A 24,319-nucleotide genomic window follows, 5' to 3' on the forward strand; every position below is an offset into this window, starting at 1 on the left:
TCTGGTCTCAAAGAAGTTCGCTTCCAAATTGTCGCTCCGATTTGATGATGATAAAATCCAATAGAGTTACACGAGACAGGAGTCGCCTAATATAAATGTACGTTAAAAATAAGGATACCACATGCGCTTCTTCCAATCGTATTTCATTAATGGTTGCTCTGGCGCGAAACACCACGCCAACTACAACGACAATGACAGCTCAAAACGCGTAGTTGATCTCGATTTGTGGGTATTTGAACCTATACTTCCGGTATAAACTCGATGAGGATACCTGGAAACATTTCTTAGAATGTTAATTGTGGGAGGCTGCAAGGCTTGCAGGCACCCCTCCCCCCCCCCCCCCCCGCACACAAACACACACATAAATGGAGAGGGAGAGGGAGAGACAGCCAGACAGAGAACGGAGAGACTCTGATGTTAATGACGTAGTTGATATTAATTTACTTGAGTTGACTTATCACACGACAGAGTTCAAGCAACTGTTTATTCAACGCAGAATCCTATTTGCTTATCTTTGTTTGAATAGAATTGATCTTGCGCAAGTAAGACTTTTTCATTCTTAATATAAAGTACTTCATTGCATTCTACCACGGAATTCACCTTTTACAGCTTGCGCAAGTTGGATATTGCTTCCAGAAGTGAAGAGCGAGGTCGACGGCGCCTGTCCAAAGGAAAACCCACCTCTGATCAGGGAAATTGTGGTCACGCCAACACGGTTGCACTCTTCGAAAAAAAAAAGAACAAGAAAAGAGAGGCAAAAGGAAAGGGATGCTCTAAGCACCAAGGTGATGTCAATTCTGGGCTCACACGAACAATGACATAGGCGAACAGAAGAAAGCTACAAATAAACAAGAAAACCGAAACGTTAACAGCGTAGAAGACAGCTACGAAGAAAGCAAGCGAGAAAAAGAAATCGACTAGGAAGTAAGGGGAACGACGTACAAAACAGACGCGAAACCATTCGCTCCTAAGTACAGTAACGCGAATAAGGCTATCGAAGCCGTCTTCCTCGCTCCTACAGGAGATGCTTCACGGCGCGGCTTCAAAGCGCTTCTTTCGCTGTTGTGAAAAAGAACCGCGCGTCGGTTCAGACGAAAAATCCTCCCGCAGGGACCCTGCGCGCCTGTTTCCACATAACGAAACGCCGCGTCTGTCCGTGACGTTTTTTTTTTTTCTCCCCCGGTTTTCTTTCTCGCGTGTCCTCGTGAACCGTTCACCGCAATTCCTTGCGCGTCACTGTTGGTGCCTTTCGATCGCGAAGCAATGTTATGCAGATTGCTCTCTGGACGACAGGAGCGCGCGCAGAAGTCGCCGGCGCGTTCTTCAGAGGCATTCCCGACGACCTCGGCATCGGAAGGGGGCAAGTTAGCGAGCGTCGGCGCAAACACAAACGGGCGGTTTGCGCGTTATTGAGTGAGCGAGTCGCGAAATTCTTTGCCGCTCGCGCCGATGCTGCTGCTTCTCTGCAACGCTTGCTGCGCGGGAAAGCCTTCTTCACGTATACCACGCGGTGCTGCTCACTGCCTTTCTGCGGCCGCCTGAGAGGAGATTCCGGACGTCGGATTGGCATGCTGGCAAGTCGGGAAGGTATAAGAAGGGTAAAATAAGAAGGAGATGGTCGAGAGAGAAAAAAAAGCGATCCGGTATGTATGCGAGTAAGTAGGGACGCTGAGAGGATAAGTGACAAGAAGTGAATGTTTGGAAAATGTAAAGTCGCAACAATGTAAAGGAATAAGTGCTGACAGCAGGAAGATTGGTAACAGTAAAGTTAACAAAAGGAAATGTTTACGAAGGATACGGAAAGGTAATAGTTGCAAGAAAAGGTAATAAGCAAGAAATGTTTGGGGGAAAAGGCCATCGGTCACGTAAGAGAATAGAGAGAGAGAAAGTGATAAATGAAAGGCAGGGAGGTTAACCAGAACTGAGCCCGGTTCGCCACCCTACACTGGGGGAAAGAAAAATTGGAGGGAAAGATAAAGAGAAGAAGAGAATGTTCGCTGCGGATGTCGCCGACGGGGTAACAGTTTTCTGCTCCATTCACTGACCGTCACTCAGCCCGTGTCACAGACGGTTATTCAATGCAGTAGCTTTCAAAATCGCCGCAGCGCTTCTGTGGCCTCTTGTAGCTGCGATATGCGAAACCATGGTCCCAAGATGTTGTTCAAGGTTAACGGTTTTCTGCAACTGATTTAGAGCTGTTCAAACGATGGGTAGTAGCACAGTGTCTGTTTTATAGCCATTCCAATCAAACACGTATATGCGTTGATGAATGCAAAACCCAAGCGTAAGCGGCACCGCATTGTTTCCTCACTTCGTGGAAGCTCAGGTAACAGCCGCAGCTGCATATATGGGTGAAAAGAATGCAATCGATGATGGGTGAATTTAGGAGTAAACCACTTTCTGGTCGCAGTGCAAGAATACAGGCAACAAGACACAAAGTACGGGATAGATGACGCTATCAGAGACGTGTGATAGTAAGTAGTCTGAAAAATAACATACCCAAAGAAAAAAAACAAAGCGTCAAGAAGGATACGTGTGAGAGAAACAAAGCTATCGAGCACATATTCAGAGTAGGTCGTGACTGCAACAGTATAAGGAAGAAGAAAGAAATGCTTGAAAAAGGGACACGTACCATAGTAACTCGTGATAACACCAAGATATGTGACAACAAAGTCAAGGAGGATTAAAAGCTCACGAAAGGCACAGAGCGCGAGTGAAACCACAATCAAAGAGAAACAGCTAGCCAATCACGTGAATCCATGAACGAAAGAGAATAAAAAATAAAATAAGAAGGAAGGAAAGAGAGAATTCCAGTGAAGTGGAAGTGAAAGAAAAACGTTATAAGTGCTCTGTGACCTATTTTGTATAACAAGTGTAGTTTTCTCAGGTGCACGAAGCTTTTAATTTTTTAAAACAACGGAGTGCTCTTCCACTCTGAAGAAGGATGACCAGTGAAGCTGTGTATGTGGGCCCCATAATGGTGAACTGCACCTCCGCCGTGGGTGGGCCCGGTATTGCACTGTCTTCAGGATTGGCTTACATATGGGGATTGCTTAACGCCTGCTTCCCCTCTGCCGCGGGTAGTCCCGGCATTGCACTATTTTCAGGATCGGCCCTCGTATGAAGATTGCTTAACGCCTGCGTCACCTCCGCCACGGGTCTGCCCAGTAATGCGCCGTGTCTCTTCGTGACGATAAATGCGGAACGCTCCGGGAAGAAACATCGTGCTATACTTGTCCACTCTCCGTAACACGGGCTCCAAGTGTCCGAAGAGCAGCAAAATTAGTACGTAGAACCTTTTCTAAATGATAATGTGGAACAATGTTGTCTTGTATGACAGCTGCTGGATATGAATACATGGTGTCACGCTGAATTCTGATAGATGCTGTGAAAAGGTATCGCTACACATTACTACTTGTGCTGGACATAGCACTTTCCATCAATTCAAACATGTTTTGTTTGGTCAGTTATATTGGTTGCGTTATTCTAGACGAATAAAATTGAAGTTGCTTTAGAAACCTCTGTGGCACTGTCATTTATTCCATCCTGATGGCTCGCCTTCCAAAGGAACCTACTGGAGCAATCGCCGTCAGTAACAGCCTATGTTCCCATTATGATATGCACCAGTCCTATGGCTAAATGGCACGTTGCCACTTCAGCTGAGGTGAGTCCCAAGCTCCGACTCACTCAAAATAAAAATAATTGCTGGCGTAGCGGTCGCAGTGCGGGACGATAAGAAATTCAAAAATCCTTGCCAAACAGCATAAGGTCTTTACATCACTGCCATTTCAGGTTGTGACGTCATTTTTTAATATTTATCTTTTGCTAGCTGTTAGTTGTCCCCCCGACATGCAGACGGCGACGGTTGCAACGAGCCGCCGTTTTCTTGACACGTGGGCTTCTATGGAAGTTTCGCTACCAGTTTACGTATAGCCATAGTAGCAGCTGTCGTTGCCTGGTTCCCGCAGCAAAGCACCGCTTCCCTCACACGACGCAAACATGGCCCCGCGCGTGTTTGTGACAACGACAACCGAGAAGCTCCCGCGAAATGCAAATCGCAGTGAAGCAAGGCGGGTACGCGCATGCGCACAAGACCGCACCGTTATAGTTCGGATGCGGAAACAACGTTCTCTTGCGCGTGCGGCGCACGGTGCAGCTCAACGTCGGAGGCACCCCCACGTGGCGCTGCGGGAACAGGTGGCCAACAGTAGGGAAACGTAAAGTAGTAGGGAACAGTAGTAGGGAACGTGCTACAGTAGGGAACAGTAGGGAAACGACAAAAAAACGGAGACGTACAAAAGCACAGTTCGCAATAGGGGATCAGAAAATTTGGTTGTGGGAGTTCATACTGTTGGTTTTATTTCTTTTTTTAATCGTTTAACCTAGGTAGGACATTAGGCAGTATAATAGCAAGAGCTTGGTGGCGCAACCCACCACCCCGCTTCAAAGGGTACGCTCATAACATCCATCCATCCATCCCATCCAGCCAAGGCTAAGCGACAACATCGACAAAACCCTGCAGTTCGAAAGCGCGGAGCACACACACAGATCGTGGCCGCCGTATAAGCGTGCGGCAGCATACGGGAATGCGAGGCCAACACAAGGCGGAAACGCCGACGAGACCCGATGCTGCTTGAGGTCATCGGATAGAATTGAAAAAATAATGATATTGTAAAAGGAAGGGGTTGGTAAAGCAGGCGGGTGGAGCCCTTATGGTTCAGAGCACCACTGGCCTCAGCAGCCAGTCACGCTTGGTCGAGCGAGTACTGCCTGGGCCTCATTTTCCGCGCTGGTGAGCCAGGTCTCCCCCCATGCTGCGTTCTGAAATTTTTGCGCCGCAATGTGAGGCCATCGAGTTTTTTCTCTGTTCATGTGTCTGCACACGCCACGCCAAGCGCGTTTAATTTGTAAGCGTACGTTTACTGCAGTTCGTACTGACACCACAGCTACGAGACCCGCATTTCGTGCTATGTTCTAACACGTTGCTATCGCATTCATTGCTACGTCCTTATGGCAAAGCTATGGTTTCCTTTCTTTCTTTCTTTCTTTCTTTCTTTCTTTCTTTCTTTCTTTCTTTCTTTCTTTCTTTCTTTCTTTCTTTCTTTCTTTCTTTCTTTCTTTCTTTCTTTCTTTCTTTCTTTCTTTCTCATTTGCTGCGTCGCTGTACCAGAAGAAAACACGGCGTAGGGAGTTTGTCGAGGTAAACAAAATTAGTGTTGTTGACTCTTCCAAAACAATCCTGAAAGATTGAATTACCGTCAGTTCGGAGCATGTAGTTATAGCAAGACTCGGAACTAACGTATAAAGTTTCACTTTTACAACACCTCGAAAAACCGGGAAAGAAGTATGAACAGTGTATAACATCGAACCAGAATAATACGTGATGGAAGGAGGTCAAGGCTTTTAATCATGGAAGGCAGCAGCGCTGAAGGAGTGCTAACAGCTACATGCATAATGCATAGGTCCCTCGCTAGAAGCGAAGTGGATCGTCGAAAAAGAAAGGAGATGAATTTTGGAAACTGCGCTAACACGTTATTCGATTAGCAACACTTTTTAATAAGTAGCCTCGCGAGAACTTCTTCACTGGCAGCCGGCAATCAAAATTCCCGAACAAGGGCTCTTTCAAGAAGGAATAAGTGCCAACCGAACGTGTTTATAGTGAGTAAATTTACATATTAGTCTTCAAAGTGCGAAAAAAAAGGTACTAAATCCTGGAAATAAATTTTTTATGTCGACTGAGATGGAAAGCTTTAAGCGCGCATCCTCGTGAGAGAATTCTCTACAAAAAGTGGACTCGAGGGCAGGGGAACGGCGCGATGACTTCACAGTTACAGTTTTTTTGCAAAGTGTGCGCCGGCATAGAGTTTTATACACTTACTAGATGAACCTATGGCGCTAGTGTCTACGGGCGGCGCAAGCAGAGCTGTTCAACCAAGACTGGAATGGTGGTTAGTACGCTGGATTTGCCTAAGCTTCGTCTTTCTGGCTTTAAAAGGCTTCGTGACCTTGCAAGCTGACCACTTTGAAAACAAGTACTGTATTTTAAGTAATTAAACCAACAATGTCAAAACTGTCTGACGGGAAGACTCGAAGACAGGTCCTCTAGCGCAGAAGCCGGATATTGAAACCAATGCACCACTGACACATAGACATGCGGAACCGGTGCAAGTAGACGCGATTATGTGTTCAGAGAGTACCAATGCCGTCTCAAAAAAAAAAAAGAAGTATAGATTCCGTTACCATTTAGACCAATGAAGGCAGATAAATTGTAATAAACGAATGTACAAGAAAGTGTAAAGCCACAAGCATGAGGATGAAACAATTCCATCATCTAAGCATGATTGCCAGGGTGACTGGAGGATCGCAGAGCCAGTTTCCCCTAGCAAATATTGTAGAAAATTATTTATGCATGTTCCGACCTTGAACTAGCTCGCGGAAGTAATGTTAAACATTCCCCCCATGAGATTCCGTCGTAAATTTCAGCGGACACGCTAGAGATTAGAGTTTTGTTTGAGCGCCCCCTTACCCTCCTCCGGTCGGATTTCACGAGCCGAGGCACTGCTGGAAACTGCGCAGAGTTTCTTGCCGAGTCTACGAGTGAACCGCTATCATCTCGGTTGCAAAGCGACCGGGATGCCAAGTAGGCGCGCAGTGACGCTCCGCGCAGTCGGCTTTGTAAGTAAGCGGAGTGAGAAAAAGCTGCCTTCATTGAGTGGCCGGCAACAGCGTTGGGCACAGGCGATCCCGCTAAGCGGTTGTGTGGGGCATGCTAGCACAATATGCCGGTCTGAGAGGAGGGGACCGCGAGTGCCAAACTAAAACGCTCTGTGGTAAAACGCAGCCCGGGGAGCGCTCTATGGCAGGAATTTTTCGAGAAGGCTTGAGTAAGAGTGGCGCGGTAGAGAAGGTTAAAATGCTACGAGTTAATTGTGAGAAGGGGCCAGCGGAGACTCTCTCCTATACTGCCTCGACCAACGTGCTCAAGCGACGTTTTCTCCATCATCTCTCATAAGGTAGTCGATGGTCCAAGTGACGTTTTCGTCACGACCAGCCTTGTTTTCTTTTTTATTGCGTTGCTTTCTATCATCTTTAATGCCTTTTACCTCCTTACACCAGCACCGAGTGACCAGCCTGTCTATACTGGCTGACCTCCCTGCCTTTTTCTCTCTCCCTCTCTCTAGAAGCTTCGAGAGGCAGGTCACGCCGGGTCTGTCGTTTAACTATTCAGCACTTTTCGTGGCGCACCACGGAATCGGCAAATCATTTATTGCATACGTCCTTGCAAAGTGGAAGTATGTCAGTGGACTTCGCTGACCGAACACGCCGACGTGTGATGTACCACTTCATTTCCGGGTGCCTTTCCAAGACAATTTTTTTTTCGAGGTAACTGGTGGTCTGGAGACTTTTGCTCGCTACTGTACATCGGTGTAATACTTTGCAGACACAAACGTAACCACGTGATCCAGCTACCACGCCTGTCTGTTCGCAACGGCCAAAACTAATACGGCGCTATTTAATTTATTTCAGTTTTGGTAGTTCGAGCAACGTACCAAGTCCCGCGCAAGCAGTTCCCCGTGAATTTCAGCAAAACGTTGCCACTCTCGAAGTTTTCCAAGGGAAACATTTCAATCTAAAAATTAACCCACTTCTTCTTACGGAATCTAATTACAGTACACATTCGTAATGGCTTATATTCGTAAAAGAAAAAATTGGAGGACGCTTAAGCTTCGCCTTCAAGAGTGGAACGCGATAGCGTTCCCGTCGACCCGCCAATGGGTGTAAGACAATGGGCTACAGGGCAGCCATCACTTACGAGGCGCCCCGCATCAGACGCGGTGAGCGTCGAGCCATATGGTCGAGCAACGCGGCGTTCGGCGCAGCAATGAAACGTGCGCCTGAGCAAGCGGAGCGAACCAAAGAACTCGGTATCCCGGAGGGGGAAATGATGCACGCCAGCCAAACGCCGTGATCGGCACGGGCAGAGAGATAGAGAGATAGTGATCTAAAGAAAGGAAGGACGCTTGATTCTGCGGAGGGAGCGAGGCGAAGCGTCGTCAGGGGAGAGAGTCCGAACCGCGACAGCTCCAATGCGCGCGTGGCGCGCCATCTGTCGGGGCAGCGCCGTACATGGAGAGGAGGGGCTCTTCTGTGTTTGCCGCAAGATGGCTCTCCGTGTGCGGAAAGCGCAGAAGAAATGCAGCGAAACGCACTTCGCTACTCGTGTAATTGCGACTTCTGTAAGTTACATGTTCATAATTACCTATATACACCACAGTATAACTTTCCACGGCTCGTTTCGAAGGCAACACCGCATTCACTAGAGGCGCGTTTGTACCTTTTGGAAGCATCGAAATCGTGGCTGAGTGGTAGCGTCTCCGTCTCACACTCCGGAGACCCGGGTTCGATTCCCACCCAGACCATCTTGGAAGTTGCTTTTTATTTATGGAGTGCCTGCCGTGATTTATCGCTCACGGTCAACGCCGCGAAACGCTGACGCCGACGCCGACACCGACGCCGACACCCGACGCCGACGACACCGGCTTTTCTGCGACACGAGCTCCTTAACGCTATCGCGTTAATATTAGAAAGTTGTACTAGAAACAATGTCTCCGGCTGCTACTTTGCTACGGCGCAGAGCCGTTGGGCACGATTGTGCGGCTTGAATTCGCGGTACCGGCAGCTGCGTTCCTATGGCGGCTCAACGCAAGAGGAAATTCGTGTAGTTGTCTTTATGCACCGGTTAAAAAAAAAACTACGTTATCGAAGTTATTTCACCTCACGAGGCTACGACATGCATTAAAGCTAACTGAGTAGTGTTTGTGTGGAAAACTCCACGAATTGCTAAGCACAAAATGCAACGACTTACGACTGCGGCCACGGCTCTGGACGGTCGAGCGGGGTTCGGCCTCTTTTTCAGAAGTACGATGGTCGGAGGTCGTTGAATCGAATCCCACTGTGTCGAGTCAGTTTGCTAGATAGCTTTAGCTTAGCGATTACACTACGGACAGGCAGCGGCCGACGAAGTCGGGTCGCTGCAGGGACGGCGAATATTTGCCTCCTGTATAGTTTGGTCCGTTTATCGTGGCCCACTGCAACGACGCGGCGATGAGTTGTTCCCGCAGTGCCTGCGTAGGGGTGCGCGGTGAACGATCGCCGTTTCGGTTGTCGAAGGGGTGCAAACGCAGCGCGCACTCCACAGTGAAACCGAACCGTACCGAACCATAGGTCAGCGTGCTGCCCGTGCAGCCGACCAGCCATAGAGAAAGAAAAAGACTGGCCAGCCAAGTTGGCGCACGATGCCCTGTGGTCCGGCGGCTCTGGCGTGAGCTGGGCATGGTCGATTCCCGCGCTGGCTGCGTCAAAGCGCGCCAAACGCCGCTGGTCGCACTGACTACAAAATGACGCCAGACTGTAGAGCAACGTAGAGCGTCCACTTTTCGCCGGCGTAGCGTAAAACCCGGCAGTAGCGTATAAAACGGCGCGGTCAACGTTATGCCGGATCATATCCGCGCCTTAACAATTTGCGCACAACCGCTCCGCGGGAACGCTAGTGCGCATGCGCGCAACCGCCATGCTGGCAGTGGAAAGTGAAAACGCAGCTCTGTCTCTGCTGCCAGGCTGACTTAGCCAACGCCTCCTACATAGCACAAGGCCGGTGCACTTCGATCCGTGACGTCATGCTACCTTGCCCGATTGCCATAGTATCTAATGGGGACGCTGCCGATCGAGCCGCGGTGGTTTTGGCGTCATCGCCTTCGTCACGCTGGGCTTGGCAATGGAAATTTCGGTCCAAGTAGCATGATGTCACAAATCGGAGTGCACAGGCCTGCTATTTAGGAGGCACTGACTTAGCACACAGTGGCGGTGCGGCCCACTCGGTTTCACTGTTCTGACATGAACGTAGTTCCCTGAATCGCCGAGCTCGAGATATGCGAGCGAAGCGGAGCGTAATCAACGCTCAGGTAAAGCTGTCGGCTACATTGACGTGCGTCACCGTGCACATTTCACGGAACTCGGTGGCGGGAACGTAAGATGGGAAAACGAGCTACGTTTTCTAGGTCGCGATACGAAGCGATTGGACAAGCGTGTCTAGCTGTGAAAGTAACTCACGAAGCTTCTGATACAGCAGGTGCACATCTTGCAGGAGAGCGATAACGTGATAGCAGCGATGTTTCCGTCGAAATGACCACCGGCGAAAGAAAAGAGTGAAATAAAAGAGCAAAATGCGCATGCGGTCAGTGGTATTGCAGACATAAAGGGACACCAATGAGAAATATAGTGTTAAGCTGATTTAGTAACAAACAAGCCTGCCTTATCTGAAGTGGAAACTTACTAAACTGAATGTCGCTTATATGAGACACTATTTATTCTCCTACAACCTCAGTTGGACATTCGCATCTCAGGTGGCCATTCTGTGCCACCTGAGGTGTTCAAGAAGACCTAGCCCACCTACACTTTAAGAATTTTTACACCTTTAGAGGTGTTCGCTGGTCTCATGGATAACACCCGTACCATTCAGGCTTTAAAGATGTATTACTGAGCCCGATAACGAGCTCTAACTAGACGTGCGATGAGAAAAGGCGTTATTAAAAACTGTCTAATAATTCTGAGAGCATCGGGCGCACAAAAATATCCGACAGAAGAATTTGACAGCGATAACGTACAAAATTTACTTAATGCGCCTTTCGTGCCGTCTGCCACAGCTATCACCATTTTCACTTGCCAGAAAAAGTCGGCAAAAAACGTATACATTCATTGGACCGCACCAACAATTCGATCTGACCCGTTAAACTCGAGGGTGTTAGCCGTGGGACAACCCGACACCCATAAAAGTGTAAACAAATGTGCAGAGTTAGTATACGTTCTAAAACCCGGAGGGCTGCGTTGAGGAACGCCTTTGAACATGCGACCTACCACGCGACTTCAGCTGTACGGGACGCTCTTGGACCGTGGCAATGCTCTGGGTCTGCATTGCGCCCCACTAAAGCGGTCATAGCATTCCTGTGGGATATGGGCTTCGATCAGACTGTGTAAGCAACTCTCGTGCAGTACATTTCGCGCGGGTGCACGCGTAGTTATACCGCACAAGCGGTCTTCCTGGAGGTCTCCCGCAGACCTCCGCATCACGGAAAATTGGAGGACGCTTAAGCTTCACCTTCAAGAGTGGAACGCGATAGCGTTATCGCACCCCGTTCGCACCGCCTACTCAAACGCGCTACGCCAGCCAAACGTTGCCATCGGCAGAGATAGCCGGGCACCGGCGCGCCATGAAGGCGGACGCGGTGATGGGGCGAGTGGCGCCCCACGTGTCGGGGCAGCGCCGTACATTACGAGGAGGATGTCTTCTGTGTTTGCCGCAAGATGGCTCTGCGTGTGCGCAGAGCGCAGAAGAAGTTTAGCGGAAACGTACTTCGCTACTCGTGAAAGTGCGACTTCTGTAAGGTACATGGTCATAATTACCGATATACACCACAGTACAACTTTCTTGGGCACGTTTCTAAGGCAACACCGCATTCACTAGAGGCGATTTTGTCCCGTTTTGAAGGAACGAACTCGTAGCGTCTCCGTCTCACACTCCGGAGACCCTGGTTCGATTCCCACCAGCCCATCTTGCAAGATGTTTTTTATTTATGAAAGGCCTTCTGGGATTTATCGCTCACGGCCGACGCCACGGACGCCGACGACACCGGCTTTTCTGCGACACGAACTCCTTAACGCTATCGCATTAAAACTATACCTTCATCGTCTAACATGACTGAACACAGGGCACCCCTCATGCATCGAGTCGGCTTACACGTGCGGCCGTCTGTGCTACCCGTGTATGTGTGCCGGCCGCCAGCCTTGGCCTCCAGGGAAATATGCAAGGAAACAAACAACACTACCTAAATATCCTGACTGTAACGATTATGCGCATTCAAGAGCATCACTGCTTTAAAAAGCTGAATTCAGTTCGTCGGCACTTTCTGCCGTTTCGAATCTAATAGCTTTATTCGGTTCTTCCACCCGTTTTCGCGCTGAAAAAGTAACAGCTGTTTGAGACGCACGTTTATATATATATATATATATATATATATATATATATATATATATATATATATATATATATATATATATATATATATAGTGCGAGGCCAACATCATTTTCAGTCTGGTACGGGGCAGAAGAGAAAAAGAGAGAAAGCAAGAAACGTGATGGGGAGCTTAACCAAGTACATGTTTGGGTTGCTAATCTACGCGGGGGAAATGTAGTGCGGGAGTGAATGAAAGCAGGCAAATGCAAAGACAGAGAGAGAGTTGTTCCGTATTTCCCGGGAAATACGGTAATTATATGATTTTATACGGTCGTTTTTTTTTTTTTTTTCCAAAGGAACAGGGGGCTATTTCCGTCGGGCCTCGTCAAGACACGACCAAATGATCGGAGAATGCAAGCCCTGTTTCTGGACTTTGTCATCTTTCTACAACAACACAAGCCCATCTCGAGAACTGATCCTGCTGCATTTTACTTTGAGTTTTGTTCATTTGTGAAGACTAATAAGGTAAACCACGGGACCAGCCGTTTACATTAGCAATTTAGTGGCGCGAGACTCTGTGCTTCAGGTTCGGGAGCGCTCGTATCTCTGTCTAACGGGAAAATTATCCTACACCTAAGTGCTACAAGGAAAGCTAGTTAAGTGCATCCTTCGACGGGTAGCAACAGTTCTCGCGCTATACTTACCTAAACTAGCGCAGTTGCTTTGAACGCATTTAGCTAATCGAACATATGCGTCCCTGTGTGCCAGTAATTGTGTCACGAATCGCTAAGAGGTATACCATGTTGCCGCCTACTCTCAAGTTGCTTGGGGATGACTTAAGCGAGACCATTTAGGCGAGCCGCCTTTCGCAGGAAGAACTCCCAGTTGGTAATGCATGCCTGTTAATATTCTTGCGAAGACTGTCGTTACCTATCAGTGCAGAGCCACACAAACTCACGTTATTTCTGAGTCTTAGGAGCATCCCGTGCTCTGTTCTGTATTTTCTCTTTCTTCTACGGCGCAGGAGATGCGAACAAGCCTCTTCGAAGGTATTCGCAAGTAAGATAAGTGGAGCTGGTAACCCATACCGGAACTAACTGTAAGCATTAGTTACTGTCAGCCAGTTGAGGGACAGCTAAAAGCAGCGGCCAAAAGGACCAAATGGCGCCATCATTCACGACGTTAAGTGATAGCGTCGCAACCAAGCGTCGGGTAGAACAGAGAGTTAATGACCACAAATAGCAAGCGGTTTGCTGCAACATTCTTGGTTAGGTCGATTGGCTAAAGACTTCAGAAGGAGTTAAGCGGCGCTAGCCAAGAAGTAAGTCGGAAAGAACCAAGAACAAAAGAAATTATACCGCAGCCATGCGTCAGTTCCTATTACAGTCACGAAGACAGCTGTAACACTTTCAGGGACCCTTATGCACACTTATGTACACCTTCGTTTACGTCTACGTCTAGGGGTAACCCCTCATCAGCACTCAAGGCAAGGTAACTTCAACATTTCTTTTATATTATGCGAAAAATGCGCATGTTCGACACTTAATGGGAACAGTTAATAGGAGCGACCAGTCACCAGCTTTTAAAGCAGTCTAAATGCAGCATTTCTTCTACAATACGTAAAAAATGCGCCCTATACGACGCCGAATGTGGACAATAGATAGGGGAGACCCCTCCTACGTACTTGAGGCAGCGTAACTTAAGAACGACTTCTACATTATACGGAAAGTTCACCCTATACTACGCCTAGTCTGGACACGTAATAAAAATAAATTGACTCGCCATCTCAGCCCTGCGAAAGTGGATGTCAAGCGAAGCTCTTGAAAGCCACAACTACAACTGCTCAGCGGTGTATGTAATACTCTTATTGGTTTAGAGTAGTGGTCGTAATGGTAATTTAGAGTAATGCCAGCAATGGCAGTAATGGTGATTTTGGCAGCCCGCCGCCGCTGTTCGTATTGTCATTTCTTTACCTTTTGCCGCTCCTCGCATTCATGCTGTACCTCGGGAGTTCGAACTATGCGTTGTCTACCCATAGCGGTGCTGCAACAACAATGAAATCAATTGCTAGGCTGGTTCATATATATATAAGAAAGGATAGTGACGTCACTCCCCACGTCGCAAGCTGCCGTCGCCGTGGCAGCTGCCGCAACAGTAATCTTTACCGAGAAACGTGTGCGGGGAGCGCCTTATTATCAATTGTGTGGTTTGTATGCTTGTTTTATGCTGGTTCTTTATTGAAACGAATGCTGCGCTGTGTTGTGTGTGCATGATAGTAAAGAATGTATGCGCTTTTCTCTACAATCGCAGATTTCTTTTATTTTTCGTGAAGACGACGCCACGAGAAATTCCGCCCAACTAGAAGCTAACAGCTTCGCTGTAAGAGTCGGCAGAAATAGTTAAGCCTGCTTACGTATGGGAATGCGAAAACATTATACTCCCTTTGGTGAAATGATTTTTTTCCGCGCATTTCTTGCCCGCGCAAGCTATCGTCTGCGTTCTAAATGCACCCCGGTAAAGCCAAATCAAAACGCGCCAAGCGTCCGACGCGTTGGTTTGCCCGCGAGGAGATTGTAACTCGAAGGACAGCTCAGCGCCGTAGAACTGGACATTAATGCTTTTTTTATTTTATACACTCATTTTATGCACTCATGACTTGGCGCCAGCTTTTCCCTATTGGCTGAACCGTCACGTGTGCAATGACGCATGCGCTAGGCACACCTTTAGTGAACGAGAACCATGGTGCCGCGAATCTCATTGAAAGTGTGTTCCCTGTTCCATTGTATCGGTTAATGTTTCAAGAAGGGCCTGGGCAAGACGTACTTAAATGGGTTAAAAATATGTGGATACCGGCAAACGTTAAAACATTCTTCTTCAAGCTTCACACGGGAACCTTGCCTGTTAAAACGTGGTTGGAGGAAAGAGGAATTTATGTGCCATGTGGAAGCAGATGCTTTCTGTGCAACAAAGCTGAAACGATCGAACATGTTTTCATTGATTGTAATGATGCCATATTCTTTTGGGATGTATTACAGAGAACGTTGAAGATAGATCTACCCCTCAATCCACATGACATTCGTTTTTTACCACCTGAACACGATTTTGAACAGATGGATGTCATCTTTTTACTTGGAATGCACGCAGTCTGGCGTAGTCTGTTGGCATATAGACATTGTGATGTTAAAGGCCGATCTGTGTATGAATATCTTGTGGAAATGGTTGTGAAGGTACGTGACGTGTACAAGACGAAGGACTGTGATGAAGCTGTGGTGTCAATGCTTGACTCTTTGACACATATAAAACGAGTGTGATCTATGATCACAAACTCTTTTGAAGCTTGCAGCCAAGCTGGAAATAAAGAAAAAAAAAAGCCGCCGTGGCGTCCGGGAAGTGTGCTCGTCTCTCACCCCGGAGGACCGAGTTCGATTCGCACCCAGACCACAACGTACCAAATTTTTCTTTCAAAAAGCATTGATTTACTTTGTTCACAGGAACCTCGCTGAGGAATGGAACGTCAATTCGGGCATTTTACTACGTGTTTTTGCACTTCGCGCCGTCGGCCATTTTTGGTACCATGTTTCCCTCACGCCGACTACGCTGACGGATTTTCGCGTAATGGGGCATATAATGCTTCCGAATTAAAATCACAATTTCGATTTCCTTATTGACGCTTACCCCGATTCTGTACGCAGTCATGCTCATGTTCGGCGGTCTGACTCTTTTCTAGTGTACCTGGATCTAGCCAAGGCCGAGTCAGTATGCTAGTCATATAGGTCGGTATACTAGGCATATAGACAGAACACCGTCCGAGGAGCTCAAGCACAAGACACAGAGCTGTCGCTGTCAATGCCAATTCTTTTAATGACATAGCTTCAAGCCTATAACGACTCTATAAGACGTTAGATTAAAAGATCATACGCAAGCCTGAAGTGTCTTAACCTCACTTCTATACTTTATTATTGTCCGTAGCAGCACATATATATTGAAACGAAATTAAGCATCGTAACTGGAGCTAGTGTGGAAGCTTCCAGGGATCACTTCAGTATGAAGTACTTTACTTCGGTGGCTCCGTCAGCACCATTCCTCCTTTTGTGCGAGGATCGTTGGTCCCGAAGCGCGATATACTTACGGTCCACACCTGCAGCTTTGAAATTCAGAATTTGAATTAAGAATGCTCTGTATTGTAGCCTCATCCCAAAAAGCGGATTAAAGCGGTACAACCATCAAGCAACTAAAGCAATCGCATCACTGATATATATATATATATATATATATATATATATATATATATATATATATATATATATATATATATATATATCAGTGATGCGATTGCTTTAGTTGACGTGATGACCATTCCTCCGTGTGTGTGAGGGTCGTTGGTCTCGAAGCGCTATATACTTACGGTCCACACCTGCTGCTTTGAAATTCAGAATTTGAATTAAGAATGCTCTGTATTGTAGTCTCATCCCAAAAAGCGGATTAAAGCGCTACAACCATCAAGCAACTAAAGCAATCGCATCACTGATATATATATATATATATATATATATATATGTATGAAGTACTTTACTTCGGTGGCTCCGTCAGCACCATTCCTCCTTTTGTGCGAGGATCGTTGGTCCCGAAGCGCGATATACTTACGGTCCACACCTGCAGCTTTGAAATTCAGAATTTGAATTAAGAATGCTCTATATTGTAGTCTCATCCCAAAAAGCGGATTAAAGCGGTACAACCATCAAGCAACTAAAGCAATCGCATCACTGATATATATATATATATATATATATATATATATATATATATATATATATATATATATATATATATATATATATATATATATATATATATATATCAGTGATGCGATTGCTTTAGTTGACGTGATGACCATTCCTCCGTGTGTGTGAGGGTCGTTGGTCTCGAAGCGCTATATACTTACGGTCCACACCTGCTGCTTTGAAATTCAGAATTTGAATTAAGAATGCTCTGTATTGTAGTCTCATCCCAAAAAGCGGATTAAAGCGCTACAACCATCAAGCAACTAAAGCAATCGCATCACTGATATATATATATATATATATATATATATGTATGAAGTACTTTACTTCGGTGGCTCCGTCAGCACCATTCCTCCTTTTGTGCGAGGATCGTTGGTCCCGAAGCGCGATATACTTACGGTCCACACCTGCAGCTTTGAAATTCAGAATTTGAATTAAGAATGCTCTGTATTGTAGTCTCATCCCAAAAAGCGGATTAAAGCGCTACAACCATCACGTCAACTAAAGCAATCGCATCACTGATATATATATATATATATATATATATATATATATATATATATATATATATATATATATATATATATATATAATTCCAACAAGATCACGTTCTCGTGAAAATGCGGCAGCAAGGATGTTCCACATCTGCCGCCAAGGTTTGTGAGTGGTGGCGCTGAAGTGCCTGCTGGGATTTATCGCTCACGACCAACGCCGCCAACGCCGACGACACCGGCTTTTCTGCAACACGAGCTCCTTAACGCTGTCGCGTTAAAACAACAAAACGAAGTGCACGCACCCTCAACGCTACGCTCAGTCGCGTCTTGCACGCTCTGCTGGATGGTGGCGGAGAACGTGTATAGCCTAGATGCAAGCAGCTGGAGACGTAGAGTTTCCTACAAAAATTACTAGAGGAAACTCTGGCGCTAGTGTCTACGGGAGCTGCAACGAGAACTGTTGTCCCAGCATGGGAATTATGGGAAGTACATGGATTTGCCTAAACATCGTCCTTTTTGTTTTGGCTTCAAACGGCTTTGTGACTTTTGAAACTCGTCATTTTCAACAGCGTATTTCGTAATAAATAATTAAATAAACATCATTAAAATTGCCCTACGGCTGGATTCGAACACACGGACTCTAGCACAGAAGCCTGATATTGAAACCATTAAGCCAAGGACGCATGTATCGACAAGGGAATGAAACGCCCCTATGAATTTATCGTGGGCATGCCAGTGCCTTGAGGCGCTTGGCACGTTTCGATTTGGACCCCTGGACAAGCTCAATCGTTGCAATTAATAGTAATTGTACGCGTTCCCGGCGTCTTCTGCACTTCGAAGAATATAGATTGCGCTGAAATATACGACAATAAGATTTATATAGCCTAATATACAAAGCTACAGGAACGTCTGAATCCACAAGCACGAAGATCAGACAGATCCATGCACTTCCCATTATTCCCATGGTAGGACAACGACTGCAGCGCCAGAGTTCCCTCTAGTAATTTCTGTAGGAAACTCTATGGTTGGAGACGGGAGAGGTGACGTCAGAAAGCATACCTGCTTTGTGGCCTATGCGTCATTTTCACCGATATATCCCTGGCCTTCGCCACACTGCCCTCTGGGCGACTCTAATTACGCTCGAGTCCCACGCAATAGCATTAGGGATGCGGCAGCGCTCATACTAGTACTCACAAGCAACAGTCCTGAGACGAAATAGAAAGAATAGAAAAGAGGAGGTAGAGAGAGGTGACAGAAAATCGGTAGAGACATCGAACTCACGAAACGTTCCTACTTTTCACTCGTAGCAGCTCGCGTATGCATGAGAGAAGAGAGATAGAAATAACTTTAGGCAAAACGAAAAAGTAAATGCAGGGAGCCGGGGGCTCCTGCGCCGGTGAGGGGCCCTCAGTGCAAGGCTCCTGCAGGCTTGGCCGTCTGCCGGACCCGCCGTACCAACCGAGCTGGACAGTGCAGCTTTCCCCTTCAAGACGGATTAATTAATTAATTAATTATGGGGTCTTACGTGCCAAAACAACTTTCTGATTATGAGGCACGCCGTAATGGGGGACTCCGGAAATTTTGACCACCTGGGGTTCTTTAACGTGCACCTAAATCTAAGTACACGGGTGTTTTCGCATTTCGCCCCCATCTAAATGCGGCCGCCGTTGCCGGGATTCGATCCCGCGACCTCGTGCTCAGCAGCCTAACACCATAGCCACTGAGCACCTTTAAGACGGAAGGGTTGGCAGAAATGTTGGCTGTGTTGGCGCAAGTCTTGCACAATAATGACGGCTGTTCCCTGCAATGATGGCGGGAGTAAAGCACATGAGGTGTATAGCTTACTGAGGTGCGGGCACGTCTAGAGCCCTCGCCAGGCGTCTTCTCTCGTGAGCGTGCCATGCGGCGGGAGGGTACGTTAGCCTGCCGAGTATGTAGCGTTGTAGTATCCCACTGTATCGTGTAGGGATCGGGTCCCGGTCGAGAACCTCGAGTCGCGGGGCCCGGATCGCGTGTGCTCGGGCCGCGGCGTGTGTGCGCCGTGGAGCTCTTGTCCCGGAGTCCAGATCTCGTCTACCGTTAGTGTGAGTTCTCGCGTGAGGAGCACAGGCGACGCGCGTGCGTGAAATAAAATAAAAGAAAGCATCGCCTCGCGAAGTTCTTGCGCACCGTTTGGGAATCGGAGATTACGCTTAGCTGTTGTTCTCGCGGCGCAGGGACTGTGGCAGGGGCGATGGCCGAGCGCGCGCCAGGGCGGAAAGACACCGGGAGGAAGCATGCCTTATTTCGGGTCTCTTCAATAAAAGAAACGCTACTAGTGGTAAAATTTAAATTCAGCCTACGGGGGTGTGCGTTTCTGCTACTTCTAAAGAACAAACACCGTGCAAGTTTGTCCAGGCAGACGACTGACGCCTGACGTGCAAGAGCCAAGCCGCCCACAAGGAACCGCAGCTAGGGCTCTAGTCATATACCGCAGCTTCAAGACGACACTACGCGAGCGACCGTCCGGCACATCAACACTTCGGCCACGATGCGATGCGCCGTGCGTGCGAGGTAATGACAGTGCTCACCTTCTTGGAGGCCACGAGCAATGGCGTACAACATCTCCACGAACAAACATGTCTCGCTGTGTGTTCTAACCCGTAAACACACGCATGTAGCGCGCGCAAGGTAACGTTTAACATCACCTCACGACTATCGTATGCCGCAAACATTACTGAAAATTATTGTCAAGCAGCGGGAACCACAGAAAAAGAAAGTAAACTACGCTTACACAGATTCCAACGTTGCAAGGTTTTGCATCATTTTTTTTTATTTCTATGTGTATGAATACGGGCCTCGAAGCGAAGATCACCGGCCGCCAAAGGGATATGAATGAGTCAATCGACCGATCGATCGATCGATCGATCAACCGAACGCACGCACGAACGAACGAATATGAACGCATCAAATTTCACTGAAATCTGTTATGAGGCCGCTTAAAGGGTCGTGTGATGATAGTATTTCAGTGCTTAACGCACGCTTTAATAGAGCGCGCAAAAAAAAAAGAAAATGTCAGTGCTTGAAGCTCGATGCAGACGTCATCCAGGGAAGACGTTGTTGCTACGCGGCGGGCACAGAAAACAAAGCGCATCAGTGCAATCACGGTAATTGCCCGAAACCTGCGTTCGCTTCGCCGAAGGCTGGATCTTACGGCAAACACGGGGCATTCGTTCAAACGAAATTGAGACGGCCGAGCAGCGTATCCAATCGCCCGGCACTGCTGCTTCGACAAGGAAGGTCAACAATCGCCGGACCTCTTCGCAAACTTTCCTCGTTTACAGAATCCGGCCACTTTCATTCGTTGTACCGTATGTTCAAGACTATGTCCCGCGGACCACGTCTGCTTTAAAAAAAAAATTGTTTCACTGGGTGCGGACAATTTCTGGTAGTGGGCTATACACGATTTTACTTCTTGAAACAGGACTCGCGCTCGAAGAACACGAGGGCGCACTGCGCAGGCAAAATTTTCCCTCGCTGCATCACGTCGCGACAAACGTATCGGCGATGATCATTTTGGGGCCGGCTCAGCTATGGGCAGCTCGTCATAAGCAGGCGATAATGTTGCCAGCGATAGTTAAAGTGGCTGCTTTTCAGCTCTCGCATTTCGGAGCTCACGTGAGAAACCACTGGTTGCAAAATGCGCAAAGCGTCCACACGCCACTTCATGTGTGTGCAAAACAGAATAAAAAGTTTTGGTGGCTTCAAATACAGTATAGTGAATACCCTATTCTGATGACAAATACCACATGCAGTGTACAATGTTGCAAACGAGCTAAAAAAATGATCAATCCTTGCGCTACCGAATAATGGGGGTAAGCGAAGCTTGCCTTGCGCGCACCTCACCTTCGTAACGGTTAAGTAAGCCACAGGTAATGGTGCCGGGTTGCTTCGGCCTCCCTCTCCCTCAGCCCTCAGCGCGGGGTCTTCTCGTTGCTGTCGAATTGCCTGGGCTCGGGCGGCTCTAGCGGCTGGACCGGCGCGCCGATGGCGAGCCCTTTTACGTGCGAGTTGTCGCCGCCGCTCGTCGAAGGCTGCCTGTTCCTCGGGGGAACGCACAGCGCGTGGCCGTCCCACCCGTTTTCCCAGACTGAACTGAACGGAAACGAAGCCGATGACAGCGCGCGCGAGACCCTTTCCTGCCCTTTCCCTCCCCGGCGGAAGCGAAACGCTTCTGATTGGTTGCGCGCGTGGCCTGAGCGCGCGCCTATGCAGCTGGAATTCTTGCTAATGACGCACGCTCCGGCGCCGGCGCAGCTTAACTCATCGAATCACCCTTTCCGGCAGCTGTTGTGCTCTAGGGGCAGCTGGATCTGGTTCTTTTTTTGCCTGACCACGACAGCGTCACTTGTTAGCCAATACAAACTTCGCTTGAAAAACACCCTATGGCGATGAATAGCGCAAAAGACAAGGGACGAGAAAGAAACACGGCACATTAGGTGCACCGCCTAGGCTGGTCAGCTCTCGGTTTCGAATGGCTCTAGGCTGGCTGTCTTCCCTTCTTTAGCGTGGTATTTGACGTCGCTATAGTTATATATATAACCGCAAACTGGGTCCTGCGGACAGTACACGCAGCGCGGACTGTAGTGCGGGAAATGCGGGAAGTTTTATACGATTTTATGTTGTCTTTGCTTTTTGTGAGGAACAAGAGACTGATTGCTTCGGGCGTTTCCAGCAAACTCGGATGCGCAAACAGTAGCTTGCCATGTAGTTTATTTTCTCCGTGCTGCTCGAAGCTGAAAAAAAACACCGTACTGTTTGAAGACCACATACAGAGACGGCGTGCTTATTGGCGAACCCTCTCAAGACGCTTCGTGGCACATTTCGTGAATAAATACACGGCTCGAATCGATTCCATCAACATTTATTTCGGTTTGCGATTTGAACACGTAGCGCTCTCATGTCTGCGGGCCTTCAGAAATTGGAGCTAAGCTTGCTGCAGGCTTTTTGACTACGCTGCGAGGATTAGCCGTCGTTCTGGACGATTGTTGCGCGAAAAGTTGTCCATTTGGCAACCCGCAATATGTGTGTTAAATGACATGCACTGCTCTAAATACCGTTTGGCTTAGTATTGCCTCGCACATGTGAGGGAGAGGGAGATAATTAGTAGCATAAGACGAAGCTTCAGCTCGGGGCCAACTACGACTTCCTCTTTAAAGAAGTACATGTAAATTACAAAACTCACATCAGACAACGGCTCGGTCGATTTCAGTGAAAGTTATTGAATTTGAGAGATAAACTTAACTTCTGGGTACTGTAGGTACCAGAACTTCGATTTACGACTCCGTATATTTTAACAAATATTGCCACAAATTGCAAGTTTCAAAAAAAAGAAAGAAAGAAGAGAAAAGCTTGAGGCACGAAGTTTACAAATCCGTAACTCTGCACAAGTTCTGCAAAGTGCATCTGTCAGAACACCTCAAGCACACACACACTTGATATATGAATTTTCAGCTTGCATCGGACTGCCACAATGGTCAGGGTGGTTTGGCAAAAGTCCTAATCGCAAATTAGTGTATTTCAGAGTGGTGTATTTCACGTGAATTTTATCTTCATTAAGACGTAGTAACGAGGTGCAGTCTACACAAATCTCTCTTCATGAAGGCTGGACCCCGGTAGAAACGTCAGTAAAGTCTGGTTCGTTTTTCCTATCTGCTTCTACGTGCTATATATATGTATATATTGTTACCAAGCACTGTCAGAGACGAATATGAGGACAATACAGAGGGAGACGGAGAGCGACGAGGCAGAAACAAGCGGGAAACACGTCGGCGTTGCGAAGGGGAACGGTTTGGTCGTGCGGACGGAGATGTTGTAGCGGTGTCCTCTTCCATATGTGTCGGCGGGCGAGGACTACCAGGCGGGCGCTGGGTGTTTCGATAGCTCGGCCAGGGCTGCGAGTTGCAAGAACTTCGGCAATTACGAGAAATATGTCCGACACGTCCACAGCAGAAGCAGATATGCCTCTGATGAGAAGTGCGCCATTCTTCCGGCTTTCGGTAACGAGGACGAGCGTGCGAATTTCGTGGTCGATCGGGGATTCCGGATGAGCGGTATAGTCGGCCCTGTTGACTGGACAGAGTGACTGGAGCCAGACGTTGGCTCATCCTTGCCATGCAACGGTCTGGATGAGAGATGTCGCGTGGGAGTCGTCTGGGGGCGCGAACCTTGGGCGCGAACCTGGGGAGGAACTGGGGAGGAACTGCGGAGGCAACTTCAATCTCCCGGCGGACGATGCGCACAACACTGTTGGATGCAGCCGGCACGGGTGGGAGACCGAGGCCCTCGCAGGTAGATGCAGCCGTGTCAGGAAGGCGAGAAAAGTACCGGGCAATGCGACGACTTTCGGCTTCTTCGAAGCGGAGACATTCGGCAGTGACGTCTTGCAGTGTCGAAGAATTCTTGAAGACGAGGAGGATGTAAACGCGTCATCCGTGATTCCTTTGGGGACATGCGCGACCTTTTCTCCTTCCGGCATCTTCTCGTCAACCTTGCCACAAAGAGCAAGCACGTCCTGATTATATGTCCCATGGGACTCGGTGCAAACCTGAAGCCGGCACGGAAGGTATTGTTGAGCGGCCCGTCGGCGGCCAAGAGGCTTTTGAAACAAATCAGTGAGCTTTTATTTGCACGAGTGCCTGCTGGTGAGTGCCTCCGATATCGAACCAGAGGTTATATGTCACATAGGACTCAATGCAAGTCTGAACTCGGTACGCAAGGTCTTTTTGCGCGTACCGCCAGCGGCCAAGAGGCTTTTGAAACAAATCAGTGAGCTTCCATTTGCACGAGTAGCCAGCTGGTGAGTTCCTCCGGTCTCGAACCAGAAGCGTTCCGTTTCCACGAGGTGAACGATCGGGTTAGCGAGCATGGCGGTCTGGTCCCAGTGATTGCTCGCACCCACACGTTCGTATAGCTGAAGCCACTTTTCAAAGTCGGTGTTATCTGTTCCGGAAAAGGTGCCAGCATAGATGTGGTGCCAGGGTCACGCGGTTGT

At 48.0% G+C, this 24,319-nt stretch overlaps 2 protein-coding genes across 4 annotated transcripts in view; one reads left to right on the forward strand and one right to left on the reverse strand.

Moving 5' to 3' along the window:
• LOC135906497 (ubiquitin-conjugating enzyme E2 Z-like) overlaps nucleotides 1-9,229 on the reverse strand; it is a 99,540-nt gene extending 90,311 nt beyond the window's left edge. For both annotated transcript variants that reach the window (XM_065437907.2, XM_065437906.2), the window contains exon 1: nucleotides 8,867-9,229. The gene's annotated coding sequence lies outside the window, so the exon portion shown is untranslated. The remainder of the gene's footprint in view (nucleotides 1-8,866) is intronic.
• Nucleotides 1-24,319, forward strand: part of LOC135906496 (QRFP-like peptide receptor) — a 99,879-nt gene that overhangs the window by 51,687 nt on the left and 23,873 nt on the right. The window contains exon 1 of one of the 2 annotated variants that reach the window (XM_070524834.1): nucleotides 12,478-12,536. The exons of the other annotated variant lie outside the window; for it this stretch is intronic. The gene's annotated coding sequence lies outside the window, so the exon portion shown is untranslated. Of the gene's footprint in view, nucleotides 1-12,477; nucleotides 12,537-24,319 lie in introns of those variants that run through there. 2 annotated transcript variants of the gene reach the window in all.

This window comes from Dermacentor albipictus, chromosome 9 (genome assembly GCF_038994185.2).
Source record: "Dermacentor albipictus isolate Rhodes 1998 colony chromosome 9, USDA_Dalb.pri_finalv2, whole genome shotgun sequence".
Classification (NCBI taxonomy): Eukaryota; Metazoa; Arthropoda; class Arachnida; order Ixodida; family Ixodidae; genus Dermacentor; species Dermacentor albipictus.